The 26,785-nt window shown below is 44.5% G+C and overlaps 1 protein-coding gene and 1 pseudogene across 4 annotated transcripts in view; one reads left to right on the forward strand and one right to left on the reverse strand.

Moving 5' to 3' along the window:
- PDE7B (phosphodiesterase 7B) overlaps positions 1-26,785 on the forward strand; it is a 698,908-nt gene that overhangs the window by 405,651 nt on the left and 266,472 nt on the right. The window lies entirely within an intron of this gene.
- Positions 26,358-26,475, reverse strand: LOC134912984 (5S ribosomal RNA; annotated as a pseudogene).

Below are 26,785 nucleotides of genomic sequence, written 5' to 3' on the forward strand. Positions count from 1 at the left end.
AAGCCCTGTCACAGTTTATATCAGCCCCCTACAGGTGCAGGCACTAATTAGCCTGCTCACAGGCTGAAGGCCTTAATACCCGAAATGGGCCTTGTGGATGGAGACCTTCCTTCTCTCTCACTTCCATACCCCCAAGATCCATTATACGGCTCTTACTAAAATCCCAAACTCTAATAAAGTCTGTTTAGGAAAACAGACATTTCCTGGGGGTTTAAAATACATAGGCTAGAAACATGGGACAAACATATCTCCCGTTTATCACTTTACCAGTGCCTCTATCACTAGATAGACAGATAGATAGATAGATAGATAGATAGATAGATAGATAGATAGATAGACAGACATACAGTATATATATATATATATATATATATATATATATATATATATACACTGCTCAAAAAAATAAAGGGAACACTAAAATAACACATCCTAGATCTGAATGAATGAAATATTCTTATTAAATACTTTGTTCTTTACATAGTTGAATGTGCTGACAACAAAATCACACAAAAATTATCAATGGAAATCAAATTTATTAACCCATGGAGGTCTGGATTTGGAGTCACACTCAAAATTAAAGTGGAAAAACACACTACAGGCTGATCCAACTTTGATGTAATATCCAAAACAAGTCAAAATGAGGCTCAGTAGTGTGTGTGGCCTCCGCGTGCCTGTATTACCTCCCTACAACGCCTGGGCATGCTCCTGATGAGGTGGCGGATGGTCTCCTGAGGGATCTCCTCCCAGACCTGGACTAAAGCATCCGCCAACTCCTGGACAGTCTGTTGGTGGATGGAGCGAGACATGATGTCCCAGATGTGCTCAATTGGATTCAGGTCTGGGGAACGGGCTGGCCAGTTCATAGCATCAATGCCTTCGTCTTGCAGGAACTGCTGACACACTCCAGCCACATGAGGGCTAGCATTGTCTTGCATTAGGAGGAACCCAGGGCCAACCGCACCAGCATATGGTCTCACAAGGGGTCTGAGGATCTCATCTCGGTACCTAATGACAGTCAGGCTACCTCTGGTGAGCACATGGAGGGCTGTGCGGCCCCCTAAAGAAATGCCACCCCACACCATTACTGACCCACTGCCAAACCAGTCATGCTGGAGGATGTTGCAGGCAGCAGAACGTTCTCCTTGGCGTCTCCAGACTCTGTCACGTCTGTCACATGTGCTCAGTGAGAACCTGCTTTCATCTGTGAAGAGCACAGGGCGCCAGTGGCGAATTTGCCAATCTTGGTGTTCTCTGGCAAATTCCAAACATCCTGCACGGTGTTGGGCTGTAAGCACAACCCCCACCTGTGTACATCGGGCCCTCATACCACCCTCATGGAGTCTGTTTCTGATCGTTTAAGTAGAAACATGTACATTTGTGGCTTGCTGGAGGTCATTTTGCAGGGCTCTGGCAGTGCTCCTCCTGTTCCTCCTTGCACAAAGGCGGAGGTAGCAGTCCTGCTGCTGGGTTGTTGCCCTCCTACGGCCTCCTCCACGTCTCCTGATGTACTGGCCTGTCTCCTGGTAGCGCCTCCATGCTCTGGACACTACGCTGACAGACACAGCAAACCTTCTTGCCACAGCTCGCATTGATGTGCCATCCTGGATGAGCTGCACTACCTGAGCCACTTGTGTGGGTTGTAGACTCCGTCTCATGCTACCACTAGAGTGAAAGCACCGCCAGCTTTCAAAAGTGACCAAAACATCAGCCAGAAAGCATAGGAGCTGAGAAGTGGTCTGTGGTCACCACCTGCAGAACAACTGCTTTATTGGGGGTGTCTTGCTAATTGCCTATAATTTCCACCTGTTGTCTATTCCATTTGCACAACAGCATGTGAAATTGATTGTCAATCAGTGTTGCTTCCTAAGTGGACAGTTTGATTTCACAGAAGTGTGATTGACTTGGAGTTACATTGTGTTGTTTAAGTGTTCCCTTTATTTTTTTGAGCAGTATATATATATATATATATATATATATATATATATAGGTATATACAGGGTGATTCAAAAGTCGCAATACAACCTTTTGTTTAAAAAACTGTGCAGAAAATGGTAAAACTGAATCCTTCAGTAAGGTATGGGTGAGGGGGGCTATCTTTTAGGGTATGTACCGAACATGGGCGCCATCTTAAAATCGTCCGTCTTGAATCTAAGTCCGTTTTTTCAAATGGAAAGGGGGAGTAACATGTCAAAAACATTAGAATTTGCTGAAAAGTTTATTGCTGCAATCAGATTTGAAATAGCAGTTATGGTTCAAAAGTTACAACACTTTTTTGTTGCAGATAACTGAAGATGGCTTTGACAAAAGAGGAGAGAACTGAGGTCATTTTGATGCCTGGAGAACGAAGTTTCCGTGTAATAGCTGCAGATTTTAACAACCAGCACCCAGAAAGACCTCCAATTTCACATAACACTGTCAGGTGCCTAATTTCCAAATTTCCGAGAAACTGGGACTGTGGCTGACAAGTCACGGAGTGGTCGTCAAAAAAGTGCTACTGAAGAGACAGCCTCAACAATGGTTTTGGCATCCTTCGTGAAGAGCCCACAATGCAGCACATGACGTTTGACATCAAAATTACCTCAAATCTCTCCTCTTTTGTCAAAGCCATCTTTAGTTACCTGCAACAAAAAAAGTGTTGTAACTTTTGATTACATCATATTATACTGCAGGTCTGCCTGCATCTGCTTTTTTCTGATTCTTTCAGACATTCATATCTCACTGACAATGGGGATCTCCTGCCGTAATATCATTACATGATTTCTACCTCCAGCTGCCTGTAACGGCATTTAGATACTTTGTATCATAGTGCCCGTAGTGATCATCAGTCCTCCCTGCTGCAGCTGATCTGAGTACACGCAGAGATCAGCATAATTGTGCTGTGGAGTGAAACAATGTTCCCCTGTTCACATTGATGTTGCACAGCATTCTGGTGCCCGAAAGAATTGGCGCCCCCCCCCCCCCCCCATTTTTCCAATAGGGACATAAGGCGCATGCCTCGTTGGGAAGGGGCATGACAAGATTGATCCCAGAGAAAGCCCATGCTATGATGCCTCTTACCACATATATATACATGCACACACACATACTCGTATATATAATTTTTTTATAATTTATAGACCACTGCAACAAAATAGATTTGGACATAAATCCTCTTTATACAGTACCTCATTTGTGCACTTAACTTGAGAGCTTGTTGTTATTCAGTTACAGTATCCTTTATTAAATAACACATTTCAATATACTGCCATAAACAGGATTCAACCCTATAACCTGTTGAATTCTAATCACACACCCTACTCCTCATTGAGCTATTTGATCCTGCATAAAAACTATGAGAACTACAAGAAGCTACTGGTACTTTATAAAATAAAAAAATCAGCATTGTAATTGAGCAGATCTATGTATTATGCAGCTACACATCCAATCTCTTGCAGCCACATACTACATAGATCTGCTCAGCCGCAATGCTAATCATTTTTTCACAAAGTACAAGGTAAGCTTTAAAGAGATAAACTTCTGTAGCTTAGAATTATCTACCTTTCTATACAAGGGCTCAATGAATAGAGTGTCTGACTGCAATGCCACAGGCAATGAGTTCGAATCCTGGGTATGTCAGCATCTTGAAGTGTGACTGAATAACAAAGAAATCTCAATTTGAATTCATGAATGTTTTATAGGTATTATCGACAGAAGAGGTCAGGGTAGGTCAGGAGATGCTGGGCTTCAAAAAGGGGGTAAGCTACAAGTGAAAGTAATTAAAACAGATAGTTGAGAAGTGCCGCCAACAGCGCCCCTAACCTGCAGCCACTCCATAACTAGGTGTGTGCCCCCTCCGCACACACCTAGTTATGGACCAGACGGCAGTCACAGACCGCAACATCACTCCATGGGGGCTGCAGAAGGAGGAGGAAGTCCATTCTGCACTATTGGAGAATGGATTTCCTCCATACAGATGAAGGACACAGCGGGGCAGCACCGACATATGTGATACGACATGCCCAGGTAACGCACTCCTGTCTGCGGTCACATCACATACTTTAGTGCCAGTTAAGTGGTTAAAGTAAGCCCTACCAGGGCTGTATGCTATATATGTATCACTGTAGGTCATCACTAGTAATGACATGTTGTTTAGTTGCCATGAGTCTCTTGTTGTTTTATTACTAGAACAGTAAGCTGTCATTAGCAGGCTGTCTTTGTTTTGGATTGCATTTTTATATAAAAGTATGTGCACCTTTAGCTAGTAATACAGCACTCTATTATAGAATGCCTACAAATAGTGTAAAATGATAAGGCACACCTGGCCAGTATTAGAAGCATTTCTGCTAATCATGGATATACTGCATTTATCATAATATGCATTTTAGAATTACTGTTACCATTTATTTCCATTCAGCAGGAAACCAAAATGTTAAAGTAATAAGGTTTAGACAGTAATTGGCAAGAAAGAATGCAGCGGCAGCAAGTTTGTGGGTCTAAATGACCGATTTTCAGACCACACATTATTGTGGATGGAATAGAATGGTTATTAGATGTGGCTAGAAAAGTGTGGGGTTAGGTAAGGATAAAAGTGTAGGAGGGGAAGCGCATGAAACAGAAATGACATAAGAGCAGATTCTCAGTCACATCTTTGCAGAATAAGTAATAAACAGGGTTTCCAGTCACCAGTAAATTTACTGACAGTCTGTAAATAAAATGATACATTTCCATTAGGAAAGATTGACCATTACTGTACTATAGACAGACATTTTTTCTGTAGGTAGAAAGATTGTAATATGGCAATGATAGCTAATGTGTGCATAAACACGACTAGAAATTGGCAGTCCTGTTAATAAACAAGAGTAACTATTGTGTGAAGATGCCTCCAAGGTCCTACTCTTCACTGTTGCTGTTATAGTATTGGTTCACATATTTTATTGTAATAAATGTTGATTGCATCAGCGTTGCCAGACGGTGCTAAGGTGATTATTCTATATATAGGCCATAGGGGAGGTAATGAGGAGTGGTGGCAAAAATGCAGGCATGTCAGAACTGTTTTCAGAGCATGTTTCTGATTTCCCATATGCAGAAGCAGCGGCTCCGGTGTCTTGTGTCTTGCGGTCATGTTGTGCCGCTATAGGGATGTTCAGACGCCTTATAGTCAGCTGATTTGTGAGTCTGTGTTCTCAGCCTCTGGGACCCGTAAAGCCGCCAGTGGGCATCCAATATATATCTGGCCGGCTGCAGCATTTGCATATTTTCGTATACTATCTGCGTACACATGTCCAGCTGCACTGGCATTTCCGTACAACTCTGCATAGCTTTAAGGGGGATTCATCATTAAAGAGATTTCAGATAAGCAATTTCACAAGTGACCCTGTACACTGATCACTATTATTCTGATTGAAACTCTTGACTTGTTTTTACATTTAAATCTAATTTCTGCTTTAACCACTTTGTTGGGGAAGACAAGTAAGGGTTTGTCCTCTGGATATACAGCTACACTGTGGAGGACGATCTTCACTCTGCAGCAGGGTCTCAATTTGTAAAACAAAGTTTTTACCTTTCCCCCATCAGTCCTAACGATGGAGTCTACTGGCAACTGCAAGGCTGGATCTAGCAGCGCCAATGTCACATTTGTAAAGGAAAAAAAGTCACAGTGCGCCGGAACCTGGTGCTCACTTACTGAGTCCAGTGGCACTGGTCTCCTGGGGCTGAAGCAGCACCGCTGTGGGCTAGTGTTGGCCAGAACCTGCCACAGTGAAGGTGTCCTCATTTTTGGCGGTCCTACCTCCCCAGCTTATGCAGGGACTGCTGCATATTCAGCAGCAATGAGCAGCTCTCCTTGCTGGCTGCTGCAGGGCAATGCATGCCGCTCAGCCTGAAATCTAAAGTGACAGGCATGCCAAACGTCTGGTTTTGTCTTGCCTACTTCCCTGGTACTGCTCCTGGTGACTTCCTGGTTCTAATCTTGGCTGTTTCTCTGATCCCTGGTTCTGCTACTAGTAATCTCCTGGCTCAGACTTTAGCTCTCCTTTGGCATGATTCTGCTCGGCCCCTGGCACCTTATTGCCCCTCTGGTTCTGACCCATTCCTGTCAATTATGCTCCAGTTTGCCCCACGGCGACCAGTCTCACAGTCTAAGTTTCTTCATTCCACCAGCCCATACATTGGACCTCAGTGAGAGTGTTGTGACCTTTGTATCAGGAAAATCACTGTGAATATGCCCGCTGCACCATTTTCCCAGAGACCTGCGCTTGCACACAAGACTTTGGGACAGTACTAGGGTCTCCTAGTGACCCTAGTGTCCAGAGTCTATTGCTCTGCTGGCTAGAGAGGAGGGTGCCCGGGCGGAGACTGCACATGGGCCTCCTCCTCTCTTGTTGTGCCCTTACCTCAGCAGCTAAGGTATTAAGGGGTAATTCAGACCTGATCGCTAGGGTGCGTTTTTTGAATCCCTGCAATCAGGTAGTCGGCGCCTACAGGGGGAGGGTATTAGCTGTGTGCAGGTGTACGATCGCAGTTGTTGGAGAGCTGCACAAACATGAGTTTGTGCAGTCTCTGCTCAGCCCAGGACTTACTCAGCCGCTGCAATGATTGGGGCCGGAGGTGACGTCAGAAACCCTCCCTCCAAACGCCTGGTACCTCCTGCGTTTTCCCGGACACTCCTACAAAATGGTTAGTTGGCAGCCACAAATGGCCTCTTCCTGTCAGTTACCTTGCGATCGCCCGTGCGATCGCTTTTTTCGCACCATCCCGTCGCTATGCACTGATGTCCGGTGCAGTTGTCTGACGCACCAGCACAATGCGCAGTATAGACCTAATCGCCTGCTGTGCGAAAACGCACAGTAGCGATCAGGTCTGAATTACTCCCTAAATCAAGAAGCTATATCGCCGAGACCAGCAGATCAGTCCATAGTCCACAACAGAATTGTCTCCTTACAATTTAGAAAATATAGGATACAGTACAAATAGGGAACACCTCGTCATCTTCTAAGATGACAGTTTGGAGACCAAGTGAATAAACAGAATCTCATCCAGTCACAGTGGACGTGCAGATATTAATGAACGAAAGGGCCTTTATATGTTAGAATTCAAATAAGTGGCATTGTCCATTTATGAAGCTGGTACACTCGATTCAACATGCTGCTTAACAATCACTAACCTCCAGCTAGCAACAAACGTCTAGTGAAGAGGTTCTCAAATGCGGTCCTCAAGGCACCCTGACAGTCCAGGTTTTAAATGTATCCATGCTTGGCCACACGTGACTTAATTAGCACCTCAGTCAATTTAATTTAACCATATGTGCTGAGTCATGGATATACCTAAATCCTGGACTTTTGGCGTGCCTTGAAAACTGCCTTTGAGAACCTCTGGTCTAGGGATTTATTAAGAAGTATTAGGTTGAGAAACCTGGCGCTTCTGCTTGTGTTTATGCCTGATATTTAAAAGAGCAATTCTTTTGTTGTCAAGTCACAGCTAATAAAAGGATACCCTTTTAAACACGATCAGATCACCCGGGTTTAGATCCCTGCGTTTTGTAAATAATACCCCTAGTGTCCAAATGCTAGCCAAATGCTAGTCCTCCATTATATATTACAATGGGGGTAATTCAGATCTAATCACAGGAGCAAATTTGTTAGCTAATGGGCAAAACCATGTGCACTGCAGGAGGGCAGATATAAAATTTGCAGAGAGAGTTAGATTTGGGTGGGTTACATTGGGGGTAATTCTGAGTTGGTCGCAGCAGGAACTTTGTTAGCAGTTGGGCAAAACCATGTGCACTGCAGGGGAGGCAGATATAACATGTGCAGGGAGAGTTAGATTTGGGTTATTTTGTTTCTGTGCAGGGTAAACACTGGCTGCTTTATTTTTCCACTGCAATTTAGATTGCAGATTGAACACACCACACCCAAATTTAACTCTCTCTGCACATGTTATATCTGCCTCCCCTGCAGTGCACATGGTTTTGCCCAGTTGCTATCAAAAATCCTGCTGCGATCAACTTGGAATTACCCCCATTGTTTCTGTGCAGGGTAAATACTGGCTGCTTTATTTTTACACTACAATTTAGATTTCAGTTTGAACACACCACACCCACATCTAACTCTCTCTGCACATGTTATATTTGCCCCCCCCCCCCCCCCTGCAGTGCACATGTTTTTTCCAATTAGCTAACAAATTTGCCTGCGATCAACTCTGAATTAGGCCCAATGTCCTCAGATATGCCAGTGCAGCCAACATTGTAGATGATTCTGATAAATTGAAATCCAGCAAATGACATCTTATGCTCTAAAGGGATGTTGATTTGTTTTTTAACTGCATACGCCTACAATTTTCTAAACTCGTGGAGTGAGCATTAAATGGATCATAAAATTTTTATAAGGAAATAAGTCATGATGGTGGCACAACAGCAAAACTGTTTTTACGTTTGCATTTATTATTAACTTGTTAGTATAAGGCTGTTGTTGAGAACTGCATTGTTTTTAGCATCAGAACCTCCATGTATAGTTGATAAAATGTTGGAAAATTACGTTATATTTGTACTTGAAAACAGAGTATTAGCTTGCAATATCATTGCTTTAAATCTAGAGACTTTATTTGGCAATGACAGGCTTTTGTTTGAATAAAAATAATAGAATATGCCATAACAAATATCAAATGCTAAAGATGCAGAAAAGTTTGTTTAAAAAAAATGCTTTAAAAATAAATAAATCACAAATCCTCTCAGTTCAGTGATTCGTTAAACCTTACAAGGGGGCAGGTAGGCTGATAGCAATATACCCTACTGGTTAGAATTGAATTTCCACTAGTCCAAATTCTATTTAATGTCGATTTGTTAGAGGAAATTATTTCTCTAAATATTTCCACAAATATGGTTTCATTTAGATGTGTTTCCTTTGTCAACTGTGTTACACTAGCACCAATGCAAATGTTTCACTTTCTCAAGATATCGATCTTCAGTTTTCATATGTTACGCACCACATGCTTATATTTGTCAGTAACATAGAGGATTGGGTGCAAGCTGGGTTTTTTTTTTGCATTTTCATTTAGCCGTTCTAGTAAAGAGACCAATGTCTCTGGCCATACATCTAAAGATTTATTGTCCAATCTCGCTGGTTGGAATGAAAATCTGGTAATGTATGGGAGCAAATGACAATTGACCATTTGTTCCCAAACACTGAAAATCAGACAAATTTGTTAAACCCATTTGATTTAACCAAATTGTCTGAACGACTGTTTTCATCAGTTTTCCGGCATTTCGGAGCAAATGGTCAATTGTGATTTGCTCCCATACATTACCAGATTTTTTTCAACTCCTTTCAATCATATGTGGCCCACTTTGACCAAGAATGCTTGCTCTTCAGTCTTTGCAGTACGCCACAGCTAATTAGTTTACACACAGGCTGTTTTGTGCATTTATGTGCAACAAACCATTTCAGTACTGATCATTTTTGTAAATATAATACCTTCAATATCTTCCTGATGACTGTAATATGTATATACAGAGTATTTAGAAAAGTCTCAAACAACGTTTGCATGGAGGCTTTCACATAATCTCAAGAACCTATTGCCATTTGGAGACCACCTCATTTCTGAGATGTAATTCTCCAAAATATAATTTCAAAAATATTCAAGGAAGCCACAGATAACGTCATTAATCCTGCCAAGTGTCAACAACATAAACCATTATACCCAATTGGAAATTGCAGCAACGTCTGAACAATTCCATTTTCAGTGGACAGCATCTTGGTTGAAGATATTATATGGAGGTGTCATATGTAAAAAAAAAAAAAATAGAAATCTACTTTAATGTTTGTTAAATGGTTAAAATTACAATTTAGCATTGATAGATGGATATGATAGCAATTTAAGTTATTCCTCTACCATTTTAATTATTTCTATATGGCTTTGGTATCTAAAGAATATTTGATGTATATCCTGTAGTCTTCTTGTTCATTTAGTTTAATAATGCAGTTATGTCATTTTGATCCATTCAGCAAGGTCAATGCATAAAGTACATTAGATTTCTTTTAAAAAAAAAGTTTGGTTCCAGAATTATGCAACTGTAATAAGTAGTGGAAATACACATCATTCAGTGGAAGTCTACTTTTTTTAATGGGTTCATGTGTCTTTTAGTTCTTATGTTTCTAAGTGAAAACAACAAAGTTATGGTTTTGTGGTTAGATGTTCATCCTACGAGTCTGATAAAGACTTTTTTTTTATTGTGAACTAGATTAAAAATTTATTTTTTTATTAACTTCATGATTCTTATTTATTATCAAAGTGTTGCTAAGTATAATTTTTTTTAATGTTTCTTGTATAACTGATGCTAGCCTCTCAATTGTGCACAATTCTAAGTATTGCTGTACAAACTGCAAAACATGTAAAAAATCTAATATATTTAAGTATCTCATTTGGTTTCAAGATGGGTAAATAAGAATGCAGTTACTATCCCGGCTGTCGGGATCCCGGAGTTCAGGAGACCATCGCCGGAATCCCGACAGCCAGTGAAATGACGCCGGTCAGAATCCAGACAACCGTGGGTTATTCCCACTCGTTTGGTGGGTCCATGACACCAACCGAGCGAGAACATAACCGGTGGCTCGCTTCGCTCGCGACCGGGTCCGAAGCGTGGTGAGCACAGCAAACCCGTGAGGGGACTCGCTGCCGGGATTCTGACAGACGGGATGCCTCTGTCGGTATAGTGACAGTCAGCATCCCGTCTGCCGGGTTTACATATGTATTCCAGGTAAATAATATAATAATCATAAAACAAACAATTCATAAATTTGAGAGAAAACCATAAAAACATTTAGGGGGAGATTTATCAAAGCTCAAATAATGTATGTCATTTTTCAAACACCGCTTGTAAAGTGACAGGAGCTGATTGGTTGTTATTATGGGGCATATATATCAAAGCTTACATAAACAATACCAGATAAAAATCATAATATACATGTCATGTATATTATGCTTTTTATTGTGTATTTATTTTAAAGATTTTCTATTGGGAGGACTATCTGGGTTTAGCATAGAGCATTATATGTATTAGATAGAGATGTCATTGTTTTAGGGATTGTTAATTGCTTAAAAGCTATGGTCATGTGATCAGAAGCTAGGGTTATAAATGGCTCTCCTGGACTCATTTCTCACACTTGGAAAAAGGATACTAATCCGAAACGCATCTGTGCTGTTATTTGAAAACCCCCTATTATCTGACTGGGTTTTCACCACCTATAGGAAAGAGGACTCACTGTCCTTTCTTCAACCCAGGTTGGTGAGGACAAGTTGAGATCATATGTTCTTTTTTTTTTTTCATTCATGCTGGTATGGTGAGTGCTCCCAACTGCAGAATATATATTTATTTGTATAATTCTTATTTTATGATGTATATTGATTTTATGGATAAAAAGTTTTTTTTTTTACTTTCACTGGATACTTTAACTAAGATTGTGGTGTTTTTGGCACCTAACAAAATATTCAGCTTCTTCGGTATACTCTGTATAAGAGGACTTTACTTTTTATTTGTGGAATTTACCTGGCAGGTGTAGATGAACGGTATCCAGACTCCAGGTCGACAACAAAAAGGTCGACACACCTTAGGTCGATGCCAGTTGGTCGACACATGTTAGGACGACATGGACAAAAGGTCGACATGGACAAAAGGTCGACAGGAACAATGTCGACATGGAAAAAGGTCGACATGAGTTTTTCACAATTTTTTTCTTTTTTGGAACCTTTTCATACTTAACGATCCACGTGGACTACGATTGGAACGGTAATCTGTGCCGAGCGAAGCGGAGCGGAACGAAGGCACCATGCCCGAAGCATGGCGAGCGAACGCGGTGCACTAATTGGGGTTCCCGGTCACTCTACGAAGAAAACGACACCAAAAAACATAAAAACCTCATGTCGACCTTTTTCCATGTCGACCTTGTTCCTGTCGACATTTTGTCCATGTCGACCCAAGGTGTGTCGACCAATTGGAGTAGATCTAAGGTGTGTCGACCTTTTTGTTGTCGACCTGGAGTCCCAGACCCTAGATGAACAAGGTGGTATAAAGCATTAGATTCCTACACAGGTGTTAGAGGAGACGGTTCTTATAAATATGTGTGGAGACACGGTGACAAACGTATAATTGTTTATACTTAAGTGTGTAAGAAACCTTTATGTGAACAGACCACCTAATTCAGGTGAGTCGTTCATTAGTATTTTGTATAACACTCTTCATCAGGAAAATAACACTCAAGTGATTTTCAGTTTTATGCATCTCTCTCTTCCATGCATTGTTAGCACAGGAAGGGGTAGAGTACCCCGTAAAGATGGAGGAACATAACCTTATTCCCTCCAGTATGAGTGGAAAAGGAAAAAGAGGAAAACAGTGCTTTATTGGCCTTTCGCATTTTTGTATATGATAAAGTACCAACCAATCAGCCCCTAACTGGCAGTTTATAGACTGTGTTTGAAAAATTAAAGAAGCTTATTGGTTGGTACTTTATCACTCTCCAAGCATTGATACATATGCTGACTAGTTAAATAGGCCAGGAGTGTATTAAATCTGCACATGTGTACTCCTAACTGTTATAGCAGTGTTGCTTGACTTCAGGCTCAGAACTTAAAAACAGTGTAATGATCGTTATTGATATTATTACTATTATTATCCTTTATTTATATGGCGCCACAAGGGTTCCACAGTGCCCAATTACAGAGTACATATGCACATAATCAAAACAGGAAAACAGTGACTTACAGTTGAAGACAACATAGGACAATACAGGGTAACTAAGCATAACTACATCAGTAGACGGCATTGAGATAAGTTTCAAGGTGGCCGAAAACTGTAGGATTTGGGCAGTTGAGGTTTATTAAAGTAAGAAAAGGATAATCACATGAGGGAAGAGAGCCCTGCTCGTGAGAGCTTACATTCTAAGGGGAGGGGTGGACAGACAGGGGTGACACAGATGGGGTAGACAAAGCATGGGACAGAGGTTTAGGATGAGATTTGGCTGGGTTTGGTAAAGAAGTGGGTCTTAAGAGCCTGTTTGAAGTTCTGTAGGGAGGTGGAGAGTCTGAGGGGGAGAAGTAGAGAATTCCAGAGTAAGGGAGCAGCACGTAAAAAATCTTGGAGATAGGAGTGGGATTAAGTAATCAGAAGACAGGAGAGTCGCATGCATTAGCAGAGCGAAGAGGACCGGTGGGAGAGTAAAGATAGATAAGGTCAGAGATGTAAGTGGGAGAGGAGTGTGTGAGTGCTTTGTAAGTAAATGTGAGAAGTTTGAATTGGATTCTAAAAGGGAAGGGAAGCCAGTGAAGGGCTTGTAGGAGAGGGGAGGTGGATGTAGTGTGTTTTGGTGAGGTAGATGAGCCGGATAGATGATTGAGGATAGATTGGAGTGGAGAGAGGTAGGCCAGTTAGGAGGAGATTACAGTAATCCAGTCTGGAAATAATCAGTGAGTGGATAATGATCTTGGTGGCATCCTGGGTAAGAAAGGGTCTGATCCTGTAAATGTTTTTGAGATGAAAATGACAGGTTTGTGAGAGGTGCTGAATGTGTGGTTTGAAGGAAAGGGAGGAGTCAAGCATTACGCCAAGACAGCGTTCTTGGGGGCTAGAGAAGATAGTCGTGCCATCAATGGATAGTGAGATTGTGGGAGGTGAGGTTGTGCGGGAGGGTGGGAAGATGATCAGCTCAGTTTTGGACATGTTAAGTTTAAAAAAGCGGTGGGACATCCAGGAAGAGATAGCAGAGAGACAGTTGAAGGTACGAGTGAGGAGAGCCGGGGAGAGATCAGGGGAGGAAAGGTAGATTTGAGTTTCATCAGCATAGAGATGATATTGGAAGTTAAAAGAACTAATGAGTTCACCTCAATAGGACGTGTAAATATGGAAAAGGAGAGGACGAAGAACAGAACCTTGGGGGACACCAACACTTAGAGGAAGTGGGGGGAGGTAGTGTCATGAGAGGAGACAAAGAAGGAACAATCAGAAGGACAGCCAGGAGAGGGCAGTATCGCGCAGACCAAGAGAGTGAAGGATTTGCAGAAGGAGAGAGGTCAAAAGCAGCAGAGAGGACAAGAAGAATAAGCAGAGAGTAGTGGCCCTTAGATTTGGTTGCATGGAGCTCATTGCAGACTTTTGTGAGGGCAGTTTCAGTGAAGTGGAGAGAGCGGAAACCAGACTGTAATGGGTCAAGCTGTGAGTGGAAAGAAAGAAAGGCAGTGAGGCGGTTATAAACAATATGGTCAAGGAGTTTGGAGGCAAAAGAGAGGAGAGAGATGGGTCGATAGTTGGAGAGGGTATCTGGATCAAGGGTAGGTTTTTTAAGAATAGGGGAGAGAAGAGCATGCTTGAAGGCAGATGGGACAGTGCCTGAGAGGAAGAGATTGAGAAGGTGGGCAAGATGGGAACAGGCAGAAGGAGAGAGGTAGCGGAGGAGGTGGGAGGGGATAGGGTCAAGTGGGGAGGTGGTGGGGGGGAGTCCTGATGTATGGAGTCAATCTTGAATGTAAAATAAGTGGCAAAGTCAAGCGCAGACAATGAGGATGGTACAAAGAGCTTCCATAAATATGGATTATAGCCATATAATTTTTTGAAGAACCGGTATTACCAAGAATAGCACAACTTTAGAAGAAAAGAGTAAGGTAGACTAATAGTGGCTGATGGGAACAGCTAGCTCTGGACTTATATTATTCATTCATCTATACTGGCATCCATACACAGAGTAGTGGGACGTCACACTCTGGAGTGGACATTAAACATAACATTGTCAGCGTGTACTTCCCTGAAGTACATCCCTATCTACATACGACTCATCCCTTATCCCTGTATGCTATTCGTTTTTGGTTCGTTTTTGATTGTTTATCACATATCATTTGTTTTTTATGGACAGTAAAAGTTTTTGAAGATACATGCACTGATTCATTATCTGTTACTATACAACACCAATAAGGTGCATTATCAGACCTCCTTTAAAGTTATATCTATCATTACTGAAGCTCATTGGGGTTAGCTTCTTCTGTTAATTGCTGCCACAAAACTTATAACTATTTGTGAGAGTGCAAGTGTACTCCAATTATTTAAATTGAAAAATGGAACAAACAAATAGCAACTGAATAGGCCACAAACTTTTTTTTTTGCCTATTTGATGCTAGTGTGGAAATGATAAAATGGTTATAGTGTATTTAAAAAGCATCATCACAGTCAGAAAAGATGAGTTTAGCTCGAAGATAAATGAGTAACAGATCATCTATAGTGCTCTATCATATAGGTGTAACCGTGCCGGGTGCCCTCCAACACACCTGCCATACTGCATAAAAACACAGCGCTGGTTCAGCCACCCGAGGAGAGGACACAGTAGTAGTTGTAAAGTGTAGGACTCAGATTTATCAAACCGTGGAAAGTGATAACTTGCACAGTGATAAAGTACCAACCAACCAGTTCCTAATTGTCATGTTACAGGCTGTGTTCGAAAAATGACCGTGAGGAGCTGATTGGTTGGTACTTTATCACCGTGCAATTTCTCACTTCCAAGGCTTGGTAAATCTGGACCAAGGTCAGAAATATGAGGCGCGATGAACACAAAAAAGAACATCAGGGACTAAGAGCATAAGAGGCGGCTACAGGGAGCAGGAATAGCAGGTACAGGTAGTGGAAAGGTGGTGTTATTTGATACAGGCAGTATGGAGAAGTAGGTACATAGAGCAGGGAGCAGTAGAATTTAGTAGGTAGGGCTGGACCAAGTACAGTGTGTAGGAACAGTATGAGTAGGGAACTGTAGGAATGAGTAAATAGGGATGATGAGGATAGATTATATGGAGTAGTAGGACTGATAAGTAGGTAGACTATAGGGAGCAGTAATGATGAGTAAGTAGGCCTGACAAAAGTAGGCAGGGCCATCTTAACGTATGGGCTCACTGGACAGACAATTCTAGGGTCCTTTGAGCAAGAGCAGGCTGAACCGGGAGCATTTGCCCCTGGCCCGGGGCCTTTGGAGCTTCTTGGGAGACAGGTACAGAATGCTTTCCGGCTGCTCTAACTGTGAATTACACAGAGTGGCCAAGTAGCATTCTCTATCTTGCCTTTCAGCCTGCAGTCATACAGTGAATGGCTGTCAGCATGCTGATTTGTGTATAACTGGACCTATAAAAAAAAAAAAAAAAATCAAAGTGCAGCATTTTCTACCTGCCTCCCAGCCTGAAACCAGACAGTGAATGGATGTCCGCATGCTGATTGGTGGATGGCTGGAGTTATTCAGCTACCAGAGTGCTTATAGTCATTCACTGTATAAGCATGTGGAGAGACGGCAGGGGACTGCAGGAGTGGTAAGTTATTGTTATTTTAATTTATTATCGTGAATGGCTATGTAGGGGCCCCAGTGCATTGCTATGCTTAGGAGCTACAATGCTGTTAAGACAGCCCTGATAGTAGAGAGCAGTAGAGATGTGGTTCCTTTTTAAGAGCAGCACTAAAGCACTCCTCATGTGACTGAAAACAAAAGTGTTCTCGTACCCTCCTCCTTAGAGACAGCTCTATGCAGTGAGCAGCAGAGGGAGCAGACGCAGCAGGAGCATTGCACAGGGCATGTATGTTCCCATCCCTGGCCTATCGCATGACACTTGCAGGCACTACTAGAGGCAGACTCTCTTGAATGTTCATTAATACAATGGTTCTGCTCAATCATTGGCAGCAGACAGTGGTGGCTTGTCTGTGAACCCCCTTGATGACAGATCATTTGTAACTAGAGATGAGCGGGTTCGGTTCTCAAAGAACCGAACCCTACCAGACTTTGCCTTCCGAGTTCGGTTCCGAGCCAGGCTCGGGTTTTCCCGCCTGACTCGGAAACCCGAACACGGCAAAACGTCATCATTCCGCTGTCGGATTCTCGCGGGATTTAGATTCCATATAAGGAGCCGCGCGTTGCAGCCATTTTCACTCCAGTCTCGGAGAGTGTATTGAGAGGACGTGTCCTCAGTGTTCAGTGTCTGTGTGGGGGCGGGAAACTGGGGTGGCGAATCTTGTGCTGTGTTGTGCTGTCCAGTGTAGTCAGTGTATTGTGCTGCACCAGTCCAGCCAGTCACAGCGTTGGTGTCCTCTGCTGCCATATATCCAGTGTAGCTGTATAAAATGGTGCTGTGTTGTGCTGTCCAGTCCAGTGTAGTCAGTGTATTGTGCTGCATTAGTCCAGCCAGTCACAGTGTTGGTGTCCTCTGCTGCCATATATCCAGTGTAGCTAAAGTGGTGCTGTGTTGTGCTGTCCAGTCCAGTGTAGTCAGTGTATTGTGCTGCATCATTCCAGCCAGTCACAGTGTTGGTGTCCTCTGCTGCAATATATCCAGTGTAGTTGTATAAAGTGGTGTTGTGTTGTGCTGCATCAGACCATTCCAGTGACGATATATGCCGCTGCTATATGTCCACTGCTACAGTATTATAATAATAATAATAATAATAATAATAATAACAACAACAACAAGCCCCTTACAGTGTTGTTGTGTTGTGCTGCATCAGACCAGTGGTAGTGTCCTGTCCATCAGTCATTCTAGTGACGATATATGCTGCTGCTATATGTCTACTGCTACAGTATTATAATAATTATAACAACAACCACAAGTCCCTTACAGTGTTGTTGTGTTGTGCTGCATAAGACCAGTGATAGTGTCCAGTCCACAGGGCCGGATTGGCCATTGCCTGTGCCGGGGAAGTCCCCGGTGGGCCGAGTGGCGTGCGGGCCGCTTCTCATATGTGGCTCCGCCCCCCCTACGTCGCGGCCACCAGCAGCTATAGGGAGCAGCACAGCCCCTACCTGTGGAGGTGGAGGTCCGCGCCGGCAGGAGAGACTGTGCAGCAGCGGGTCCTGCAGCAGAGCCGGCCCCAGCCATAATGCAAACTGGGTACGACTTTGACTTCTACTGGTGCTGGGCACAGTGGGGCAGAGCCTTACTGTAGCGCCACCACCTCCTCTCTCGGGCTCCAGCCTGCAGCTTGCTATGGGGTTTTTAAAAAGGGGGTGTGGCCACGGGGGTCCGTGAATAGGCCACGCCCCCAACTTTGCCTTGGGTCAACTGATCGTCTGTGTGGCCCGTAGCCTGCCTGCCTCCCTCCGTGCTGTGGGGACCTGGAGGTAACATTTGACTTATATGTGTGTATGCATGCATACATACATATATGAGCTTGTGTGGAGGGTGGTGACTCCAGGGAACGGGGTGGGTGGGTGTGTGTGGTGAATGGATGTAATAATATACTGTGTGTGTGTCTGTGAAGTGTCACCCCCCCCACCCCCAGTGTTCTGTGAAGTGTCACCCCCCGTGTTCTGTGAAGTGTCACCCCCCGCAGTGTTCCGTGACGTGTTACCCCCTCCCCAGTGTTCTGTGATGTGTCACCCCCTCCCCAGTGTTCTGTAAAGTGTCACCCCCTCGTGTTCTGTGAAGTGTCACCCCCCCAGTGTTCTGTGAAGTGTCACCCCCCTCCCCAGTGTTCTGTAAAGTGTCACCCCCCCAGTGTTCTGTGAAGTGTCACCCCCCCAGTGTTCTGTGAAGTGTCACCCCCCCTGTGTTCTGTGAAGTGTCACCCCCACCCGTGTTCTGTGAAGTGTCACCCCCCCTGTGTTCTGTGAAGTGTCACCCCCCCAGTGTTCTGTGAAGTGTCACCCCCCCAGTGTTCTGTGAAGTGTCACCCCCCCAGTGTTCTGTGAAGTGTCACCCCCCCAGTGTTCTGTGAAGTGTCACCCCCCAATGTTCTGTGAAGTGTCACCCCCCAGTGTTCTGTGAAGTGTCACCCCCAAAGTGTTCTATTATTGTGTCACCCCCCCCGTGTTCTGTCACTGTGCCCCCCCAGTGTAATGTTAGCGTCACCCCCCAGTGTTCTGTGAAGTGTGTCATTCCCCGTTATATTAGTGTCACCCCCCCCCAGTGTTCTGTCACTGTGCCCCCCCAGTGTAATGTTAGCGTCACCCCGCAGTTTTCTGTCACTGTGTTACACCCACCTCTGTGTGTTCTGTCTCAGTCACTGTGTCACCCCCCCCCCCTCTTCCTGTCTGTGTTCTGTGTCTGTACAAGTCAGGGCCGTAACAAGGTGTGTGCCGATGGTGCCTTGCCCACGGCGCAAGTGCAGTGAAGGCGCACCATATGGCAGCACACCCCTACCTACGGCTGTTTTGGTCAGTGATGGAGTGGTGACATTTCTGCTGTTCGCCGGTGCCTGCCTTTGTAAGCGACGGGGAGCAAGCCATTTGGTGTTACCCGTCGTGCGGTAATTCTGGCTGTGAGCTCCGCCGCCACCTCTGAAGTGGAGAGGGAGCGCTCCTTCAGCCACCTGGTCCTGTATAGGAGCCGCCGCTGCCTCTATTGATGCCGCCAGGGAGACCTGCCGCTGCCACCTCTGAAGTGGAGAGAGAGAGCGCTCCTTCAGCCGCCTGGTCCCGTATAGAAGCCGCCACTGCCTCTACTGTGACACCCGCCGCAGCCTGAGCACTGGAGAGGGGACTGTGAGCACCAGTAAATGAGTGTCTGCGCCTGGTAGTCCTGGATGCCGCATCTCCCTAAGGTGACTTGAGACACACACACACACTCTCACTCACTCTCACTCTCTGTTGTTGAGTGTCTGCGCCTGGTAGTCCTGGATGCCGCATCGCCCTAACAGGTGACTTGAGACACAGACACACACACTCTCACTCACTCTCACTCTCTGTTGCTGTAATATGTAACAAAGGGTGACTCTGCTGCTGTAATGTGTAAAACGGGACTCTGCTCCTGTAATGTGTAAAATTATACTCTATGTGACGTACTGTGCAAAATACCTGCCGTACTGTGTAAAAGGGAGCTCTGCCTGCCGTACTGTGTAAAAGGGAGCTATGTGGACACGCCCCTTCCCTATAAAGCCACGCTCCTAAGGTGCGCATTGGCCCAGTTTTGTATTTGGGGGGAGGGGGCGCCGATGCTGTTTTTTTGCACACAGCGCTAAAATGTCTAGTTACGGCACTGGTACAGGAGCCTCACCCCTCCACGCCACACAGGTCAACCTGCCTCACAGGCACCATGCAGATGCAATGCCTGGCATGCGCTGTCTCTTCGGCACGCTGTCCCTTTGTGAAGCATGGGAGGGAGGGCGCAAATTTATAGTTTGCAGGGGGTTGCCGAACACCCTAGCACCGGCCCTGCCCCTATAAGTAAAGTCTAGATCCGCCACTGGTATAAGTCTACTCTGACCTCTGCCTGCGCTCCCGGCCACCACCAGCCTGTAATGCTAGCCTGTCTGCAGGGAGGGGGAAAGAAGCTGGAAGAAATGGTGACATGGAACCTGCCCTGATTGCAGCAGTCAGACAGATCTCCATCTACCACTATCAGGTACTGCAGTTTGTAGGACATTTTTTTAAAGATTGAGAGCTGTAGTGCCAGTGTAACATGGAGATCTGGATGGGGGGTGTAATAGTATGCAGAAGAGGAATACTCTCAGTTCAATTTCCTCCAGCCCACTTTACCCGGCCATGAGAATTCTTTAGTGCAGCGCTGTAGTGTAGCCGCAGCTCCCACACAAATAGAAGGGACGGTGGGCAGGCGGCGCTAGACTGATACCCTTAGCCCGCCTCCCCCAGTCCCCTTCCAATGGTGCTGGACTGCGGAGGGAATAAGGAGCTGGTGGCGCACTGAGAGCATACACCACTGAGAGATGAGGCAAGTGAGGTGGGGGTGACATTTATTATGTGTAAAAGGGGCACTGCTTCCGTGGACATGTGTATAAGCACTGCTGCAATGGCCATTATTATGAGTATAAGTGGCACTGGTACTGTGGGCATTATGTGTATAAGCAGCACTGCTACCGTGGGCATTATGTATACAAGCGGTACTGATACCGTGCCAGTTATGTGAATAAGCGCCACTGATACTGTGCCCATTATGTGTATAAGCGGCACTGTTACTGTGGGCATTATTATGTGTTTAAGCGGCACTGCTACCGTGGGCGCAGGCACAGTTACTGTGGGCATCATTATGTGTTTAAGCAGCACTGCTACCGTGGGCGCAGGCACAGTTACTGTGGGCATTATTATGTGTATAATCGGCACTGCTACCATGGGCATTATGTGTATAAGCAGCACTGCTACCGTGGGCATTATGTGTATAAGCAGCACTGCTACCGTGGGCATTATGTATATAAGCGGTACTGATACCGTGCCAATTATGTGAATAAGCACCACTGATACTGTGCCCATTATGTGTATAAGCGGCACTGTTACTGTGGGCATTATTATGTGTTTAAGCGGCACTGCTACCGTTGACATTATGTGTTTATAAGAGGCACTGATACTGTGGTCATTATTATGTATATAAGCGGCACTGATACTGTGCCCATTAAGTATATAAGCGGCACAGGTACCATGGCCATTATGTGTATAAGCGGCACTGATACCATGGCCATTATGTGTATAAGCGGCACTGCTACTGTTGGCATTATTATGTGTACAAATGGCACTGATACCGTGGGTATTATTATGTATGTAAGCAGCACTGATACCGTTTCCATTATTATGTGTATAAGCGGCACTGTTACCTTGGGTATTATTATGTATATAAGCAGCACTGATACTGTGGGCATGTGTATAAGGGGTGTAACTGTGTAGCATAGCGTGAATATGGGGCACCACTCTGTGGTGTAATATGAAATAGAGGCACTATGGGGGTCATTCCGAGTTGATTGCTCGCCACGGATTTTCACAGCACATCGATCGTGTCAAAAAGGGGCTGATCTGCACAAGCGTATGCACCACAGTGCGCATGCGCGTCGTACGGGTACAACAGCCGACGTGCGTTTGCACAGGATCTAGCAACGCTTTGAGTTGCACTGGTGGTCGCAAGAAGATTGACAGGAAGTGGGAGTTTCTGGGTGTCAACTGACCGTTTTCTGGGAGTGTTTGGAAAAATGCAGGCGTGGCCGGGCGTTTGCAGTGCGGGTATCTGACGTCAATACCACGTCACTCGTCGCAGCAATCATCGCACAGAATAAGTTACTACAGGGCTGTTCTAGTTCTGCACAAAATGTGTTTGCAGGCGCTCTGCTGCACAGGCGTTCGCACTCCTGCAAAGCAAAAATACACTACCCCCGTGGGCGGCGACTATGCGTTTGCACGGCTGCTAAAAACTGCTAGCGAGAGCGATCAACTCGGAATGAGAGCCTATGTACAGTGTAATGACAATAAGGGGAAATTCAAATGTTTGAAAAGTCGGTTGGGTGTCTGTCTATTAGATGGGAAAAAGCAGACTCCCAACTGACTTTTCAAACAATTAAATATCCCCCTAAGAGTGTGCTACTGTGTTGCATAATTTGTATTGGGGGTACTATTGTGTGGCCACGCCCTTTCCATGTGATGCCGCACACCTTTTTTGTGACACGCGCCTTCTGCGTGCACTGTTCCTTTAGACAGTATGGGGGTTAGTGCTCAAATTTGTAGTTTACTGGGGGGTGCCTAACACCCTACCATCGCCCCTGCCTCTGCTCAATGGGAGGGGAGTCGGTGTCGGGGGAAAATTAGTTCCACCACCTCACCAGAACCACTTTAAGCCCTGGTAGGAACAGACAACACACAAAGAGGAGGGGAATGGGGAAGAAGCTGGAGACAAGAAGGTTATCAGAAGGAGAAAGACAGACAGACAGACAGACAGACAGACAGGTGATTGATAGATGAAGGCATACACACAGATAGGGAACAGACAGCAGAAAGTGGAACAATTGTCAAAGTATGGGGAAGCGAATTGCTCAGAATTGTTCACCCAGTGGAGATGCAGTAAAGGTAGGGTCAGTTGGTACAGCAGTAAGCTGTGACCCCTATTTAAACAGGGGTGCTGCATGCTTCCAATTGTGGCTGTCCCATTGGCGCAGAAGCCCTGCATCAAGTGACTGGACAAAGCTTGGCAGATAAAAGGGGAGAGAGGCAGAATCTGTGCAGAAGGAGAGAGGCAGAAGGTGGTCAGTGAATAGACAGAAGGAAACATGCATAAGGGAGAATGATATAGGTGTGAAAATTACAAAAGAGAGGCTGGGAGAAACATGCAAGAGATGGACTGAGAGGGAGGAGGAGACGCACGCAGAAGATGGACAAAGAGAGCAAACATATGCAGAAGATGGACTTAGTGGGGGAGATAGCTTAAGGGTTTCATTCAATTCAACGCAGATTGGATAGCACCGCGAGGGAGCTTCTGGAGCTATTCAATGCAGCGCGATGCTAAGTCTGAGAATACACGTATTCCTGGACTAAATAAGGTGTATAGTCGTGAGAACGGCCATTCTCTGACTAAACTGCCTCGCCGTGGTGCTGTTTGCAGTGCGTTAGGTCACAAAGCAGCATTGCGGACCTAGTTTTGTTGAATTTCGGCTCGCACCCTTAGAAGGGTGCAAGAAGAAATCCTCTAGTCAGGGACAGCATCGCTCTGAATTGAATAGCACCAGGAGCTCCCTCCCAGCGCTATTCAATCCGTATTGAACTGAATTGACCCCTTAGAAGCAGAGACAAATGAAGAAGATGGACTGAGATATAAGTGTGCAGAGGATTAAATGTCACCCCAGTTTTAATTTAACTACTCCTGCTACAACACAATACTTTCTAAACTTTTAATGTGTTAAGTCCAGCTAATTTGACATGCTCTGCTTTTTGTTGGTGTAACTCCGCCTACATTAAATTTTGAAGTAATCCCGCCTACTTTGGTATTGGCTCTGCCTGCGGTTGGTTTGGTGCCGCACACATGAGGCCACTTCTAGAAACTTTTCCAGGGCCACTTTTGTTTCCCAATCCGTCCCTGCCTATCCATCAGTCATTCCAGTGATGATATACGCTGCTGCTATATGTCCACTGCTACAGTATTATAATAATTATAACAACAACCACAAGTCCCTTACAGTATTGGTGTGTTGTGCTGCATCAGACCAGTGGTAGTGTCCTGTCCATCAGTTATTCCAGTGATGAGGCAGTCACAGTGGTATACGTGCTGCTATATGTCCACTGCTGCCGTATTATAATAATAATAATAATAATCAACAACAACAACAAGTCCCTTACAGTGTTGCTGTGTTGTGCTGCATCAGACCAGTGGTAGTGTCCTGGCCATCAGTCATTCCAGTCTGTCACAACTGAGGGCTGGTGCTGACCAGGGGAAGCCTCAATTGTAGGGGCTGAGGTATAAGTGAGCCTGGGAGGCAGTACAGGGTTCTTAGACATGCAGGGAAACTTTACCACAGATGCCCGTAGGCGTGACCACGGCAACAAAGGAAAGTTCAAAGGTTTTATTGAAACTTAGCTCACAAGCATATGTCGGCAGTTAGCAATATTAAGAACCGCATATAAGTCACAGTTCCCAGGAGTGCATATAGGCAGTCTCTAGGTGTGGTATAATTAAGCACAGTCTTAAAGGACTTGGAGATGATATGTCCTTACCAACACCGATGCACTGGGTAGCTGATGGGAAACAGAAGCTGATGACTGAACTGCCGGGAAATGCCGGATAGAACCGACACAGGTGGTGAGCTGTGAAATGGTGTCAGATACCAGTGTAATGGAAGATCAGACGCAGAAACACTGGTGATGCTAGAGATCGATGACAGAGCACCGATGGTGACTTGGGATCGATGACGGAACACCGATGGTGACTTGGGATCGATGACGGAACACCGATGGTGACTTGGGATCGATGACGGAACACCGATGGTGACTTGGGATCGATGGCAGAACACTGATGGTTACTTGGGATCGATGGCGGAACACCGATGGTTACTGGAGATCGATGGCGGAACACTGATGATTACTGGAGATCGATGGCGGAACACCGATGGTTACTGGAGATCGATGGCGGAACACTGATGGTTACTGGCAGGGCAGAGCCCGCTGGAAGGTGGAAGCCGGTGTCGGGTAACTGCCAGTCACAGGGTGCAATGATGAGACACTGCAGAGTCAGGCTGTACTGCAGAGAAAGTCCATGGGAGGACTGCACACTGGAATCACTGAAGACAATTGAAGCACTGACATCTTTCCACCCCAGGAACAGGATATTTATACCTGCTGGGAAGCAGGGATTGGCTGGCTGATTAAGCAGAGTCTAGAGTGCAGCAGCTGGATAATTAGGCTGAGACCAGAGTGCAGCTGATAGGCTGAAAGGTAACATGTGACTAGAAAAACATGGCTGCGCCCATGTTAGCTTTTGGAGGGAAAGATTGTTTGTAACTTGCATGTGAAACTTGATGCTGCCAGAATCACAGTAAAGAGATTTGAGACAATGAGATGCAGCGTGCTGCACACAGACAGTGCAGATGGAATCCAGGCTTGGAACGCTGGGACAGTCTCAGGAGGCATTTGGAAGGTAAATACTGAATTACAGGAATTACCTGGATCGTGACACAGTCATTCCTGTACCGCATATTGTCTTATATAACTCCCAAAAAATAATGGAGAACAAAAATTTGGAGGATAAAATAGGGAAAGATCAAGAACCACTTCCTCCTAGTGCTGAGGCTGATGCCACTAGCCATGACATAGACGATGAAATGCCATCAACGTCGTCTGCCAAGGCCGATGCCCAATGTGATAGTAGAGGGCATGTAAAATCCAAAAAGCAGTCAAAGTTCAGTAAAAAGAACCAAAAAAAGAAATTTAAATGGTCGGAGGAGAAACTTAAACTTTGAAAAAAAGGGGTGATAGAGGCTGCACAGGATCTCTCAATCTGAAAACTTATTGATTGATATAGGATAGACCTATGACTATAACGCTAACCAACATATGGCCATAAATAATTGAAAAATTAACATCCGGCGCTAGGTTGGTGGTGCTCCCAGAGGTAGTTCAGTGAACTAATATAGGAAAAATGTATGGTTCCTGTATAGTACAGGAGCCAAAAAAGAAGAAAGACTACAAGTCTCTTCTGGGGCACACTTTAGTAAAAAAATTGTGTAATATTAAAATATAACTTTTATTAATATTCCTCAAAAATAAGGGTCTATAAGGCAAAAAGGAACTGAAAAATGATAAAGATACTATCTATTAATTCAAAGGTTAATCCATCCGATTTAAGCATAGTTGATTGTACAAGGTAATACAAATCCAACTGACTGGCTCCGTTTGGCAAAAATATGTAGATATCTCTCGAATGTTAGACGAACTACACTTAGAATATGAACAAAGTATAAATTTATCTTCTTCCGAAACAATGAATAAAATGGACCTATAATATGGAAAAATAACAGTGACAGTGTTCCGGAAGAAAAAGGTGTGTATTTATCAATCTAACAAGCTGCGCTCAACCCTGGTAATTGGTGAGAGTCTGCTACCATAATCTGGAGTAGATATAGTAGGTAATGATAATACTTAGGCTCCGGGTCCTAATGTTTTGAGTTAGGATATAAATACCTGCAGTACCAAGTATTCTCTGGTGGTCTCCCAACCAGGTACTGACCTGGCCCACAGTGCTTGGCTTCCAAGATCAGACGAGGTTGGGCATACTTAGTGTGGTTTGACCGCAGGTGAATATATCCTGTTTACTGATGCCCGGAACCAAGTATTGTGTATTGAAAAATCCCAAGTCTTAGGTGGAATACTTAGGAGCTCTTAGAGTCCAGACACTAATAGCACCAAAATATGTATTGATGATAATGAGGATATCAAGTTTGGAGATGAGTCCTGGGCCAGAGTTCGGCTTACTAACAAGCCTGATGCTGTCCAATTGTTGCGGTGTTTCACAAGTATTTAAAGTCAAAAATGATATTAATAATGAGAAAATCATATAAGTATCTAGGAAACTGAGTGCAACAAAAACAACTGATGCTGTCCAATTG

Source organism: Pseudophryne corroboree, chromosome 4 (assembly GCF_028390025.1).
Source record: "Pseudophryne corroboree isolate aPseCor3 chromosome 4, aPseCor3.hap2, whole genome shotgun sequence".
NCBI lineage: Eukaryota > Metazoa > Chordata > Amphibia > Anura > Myobatrachidae > Pseudophryne > Pseudophryne corroboree.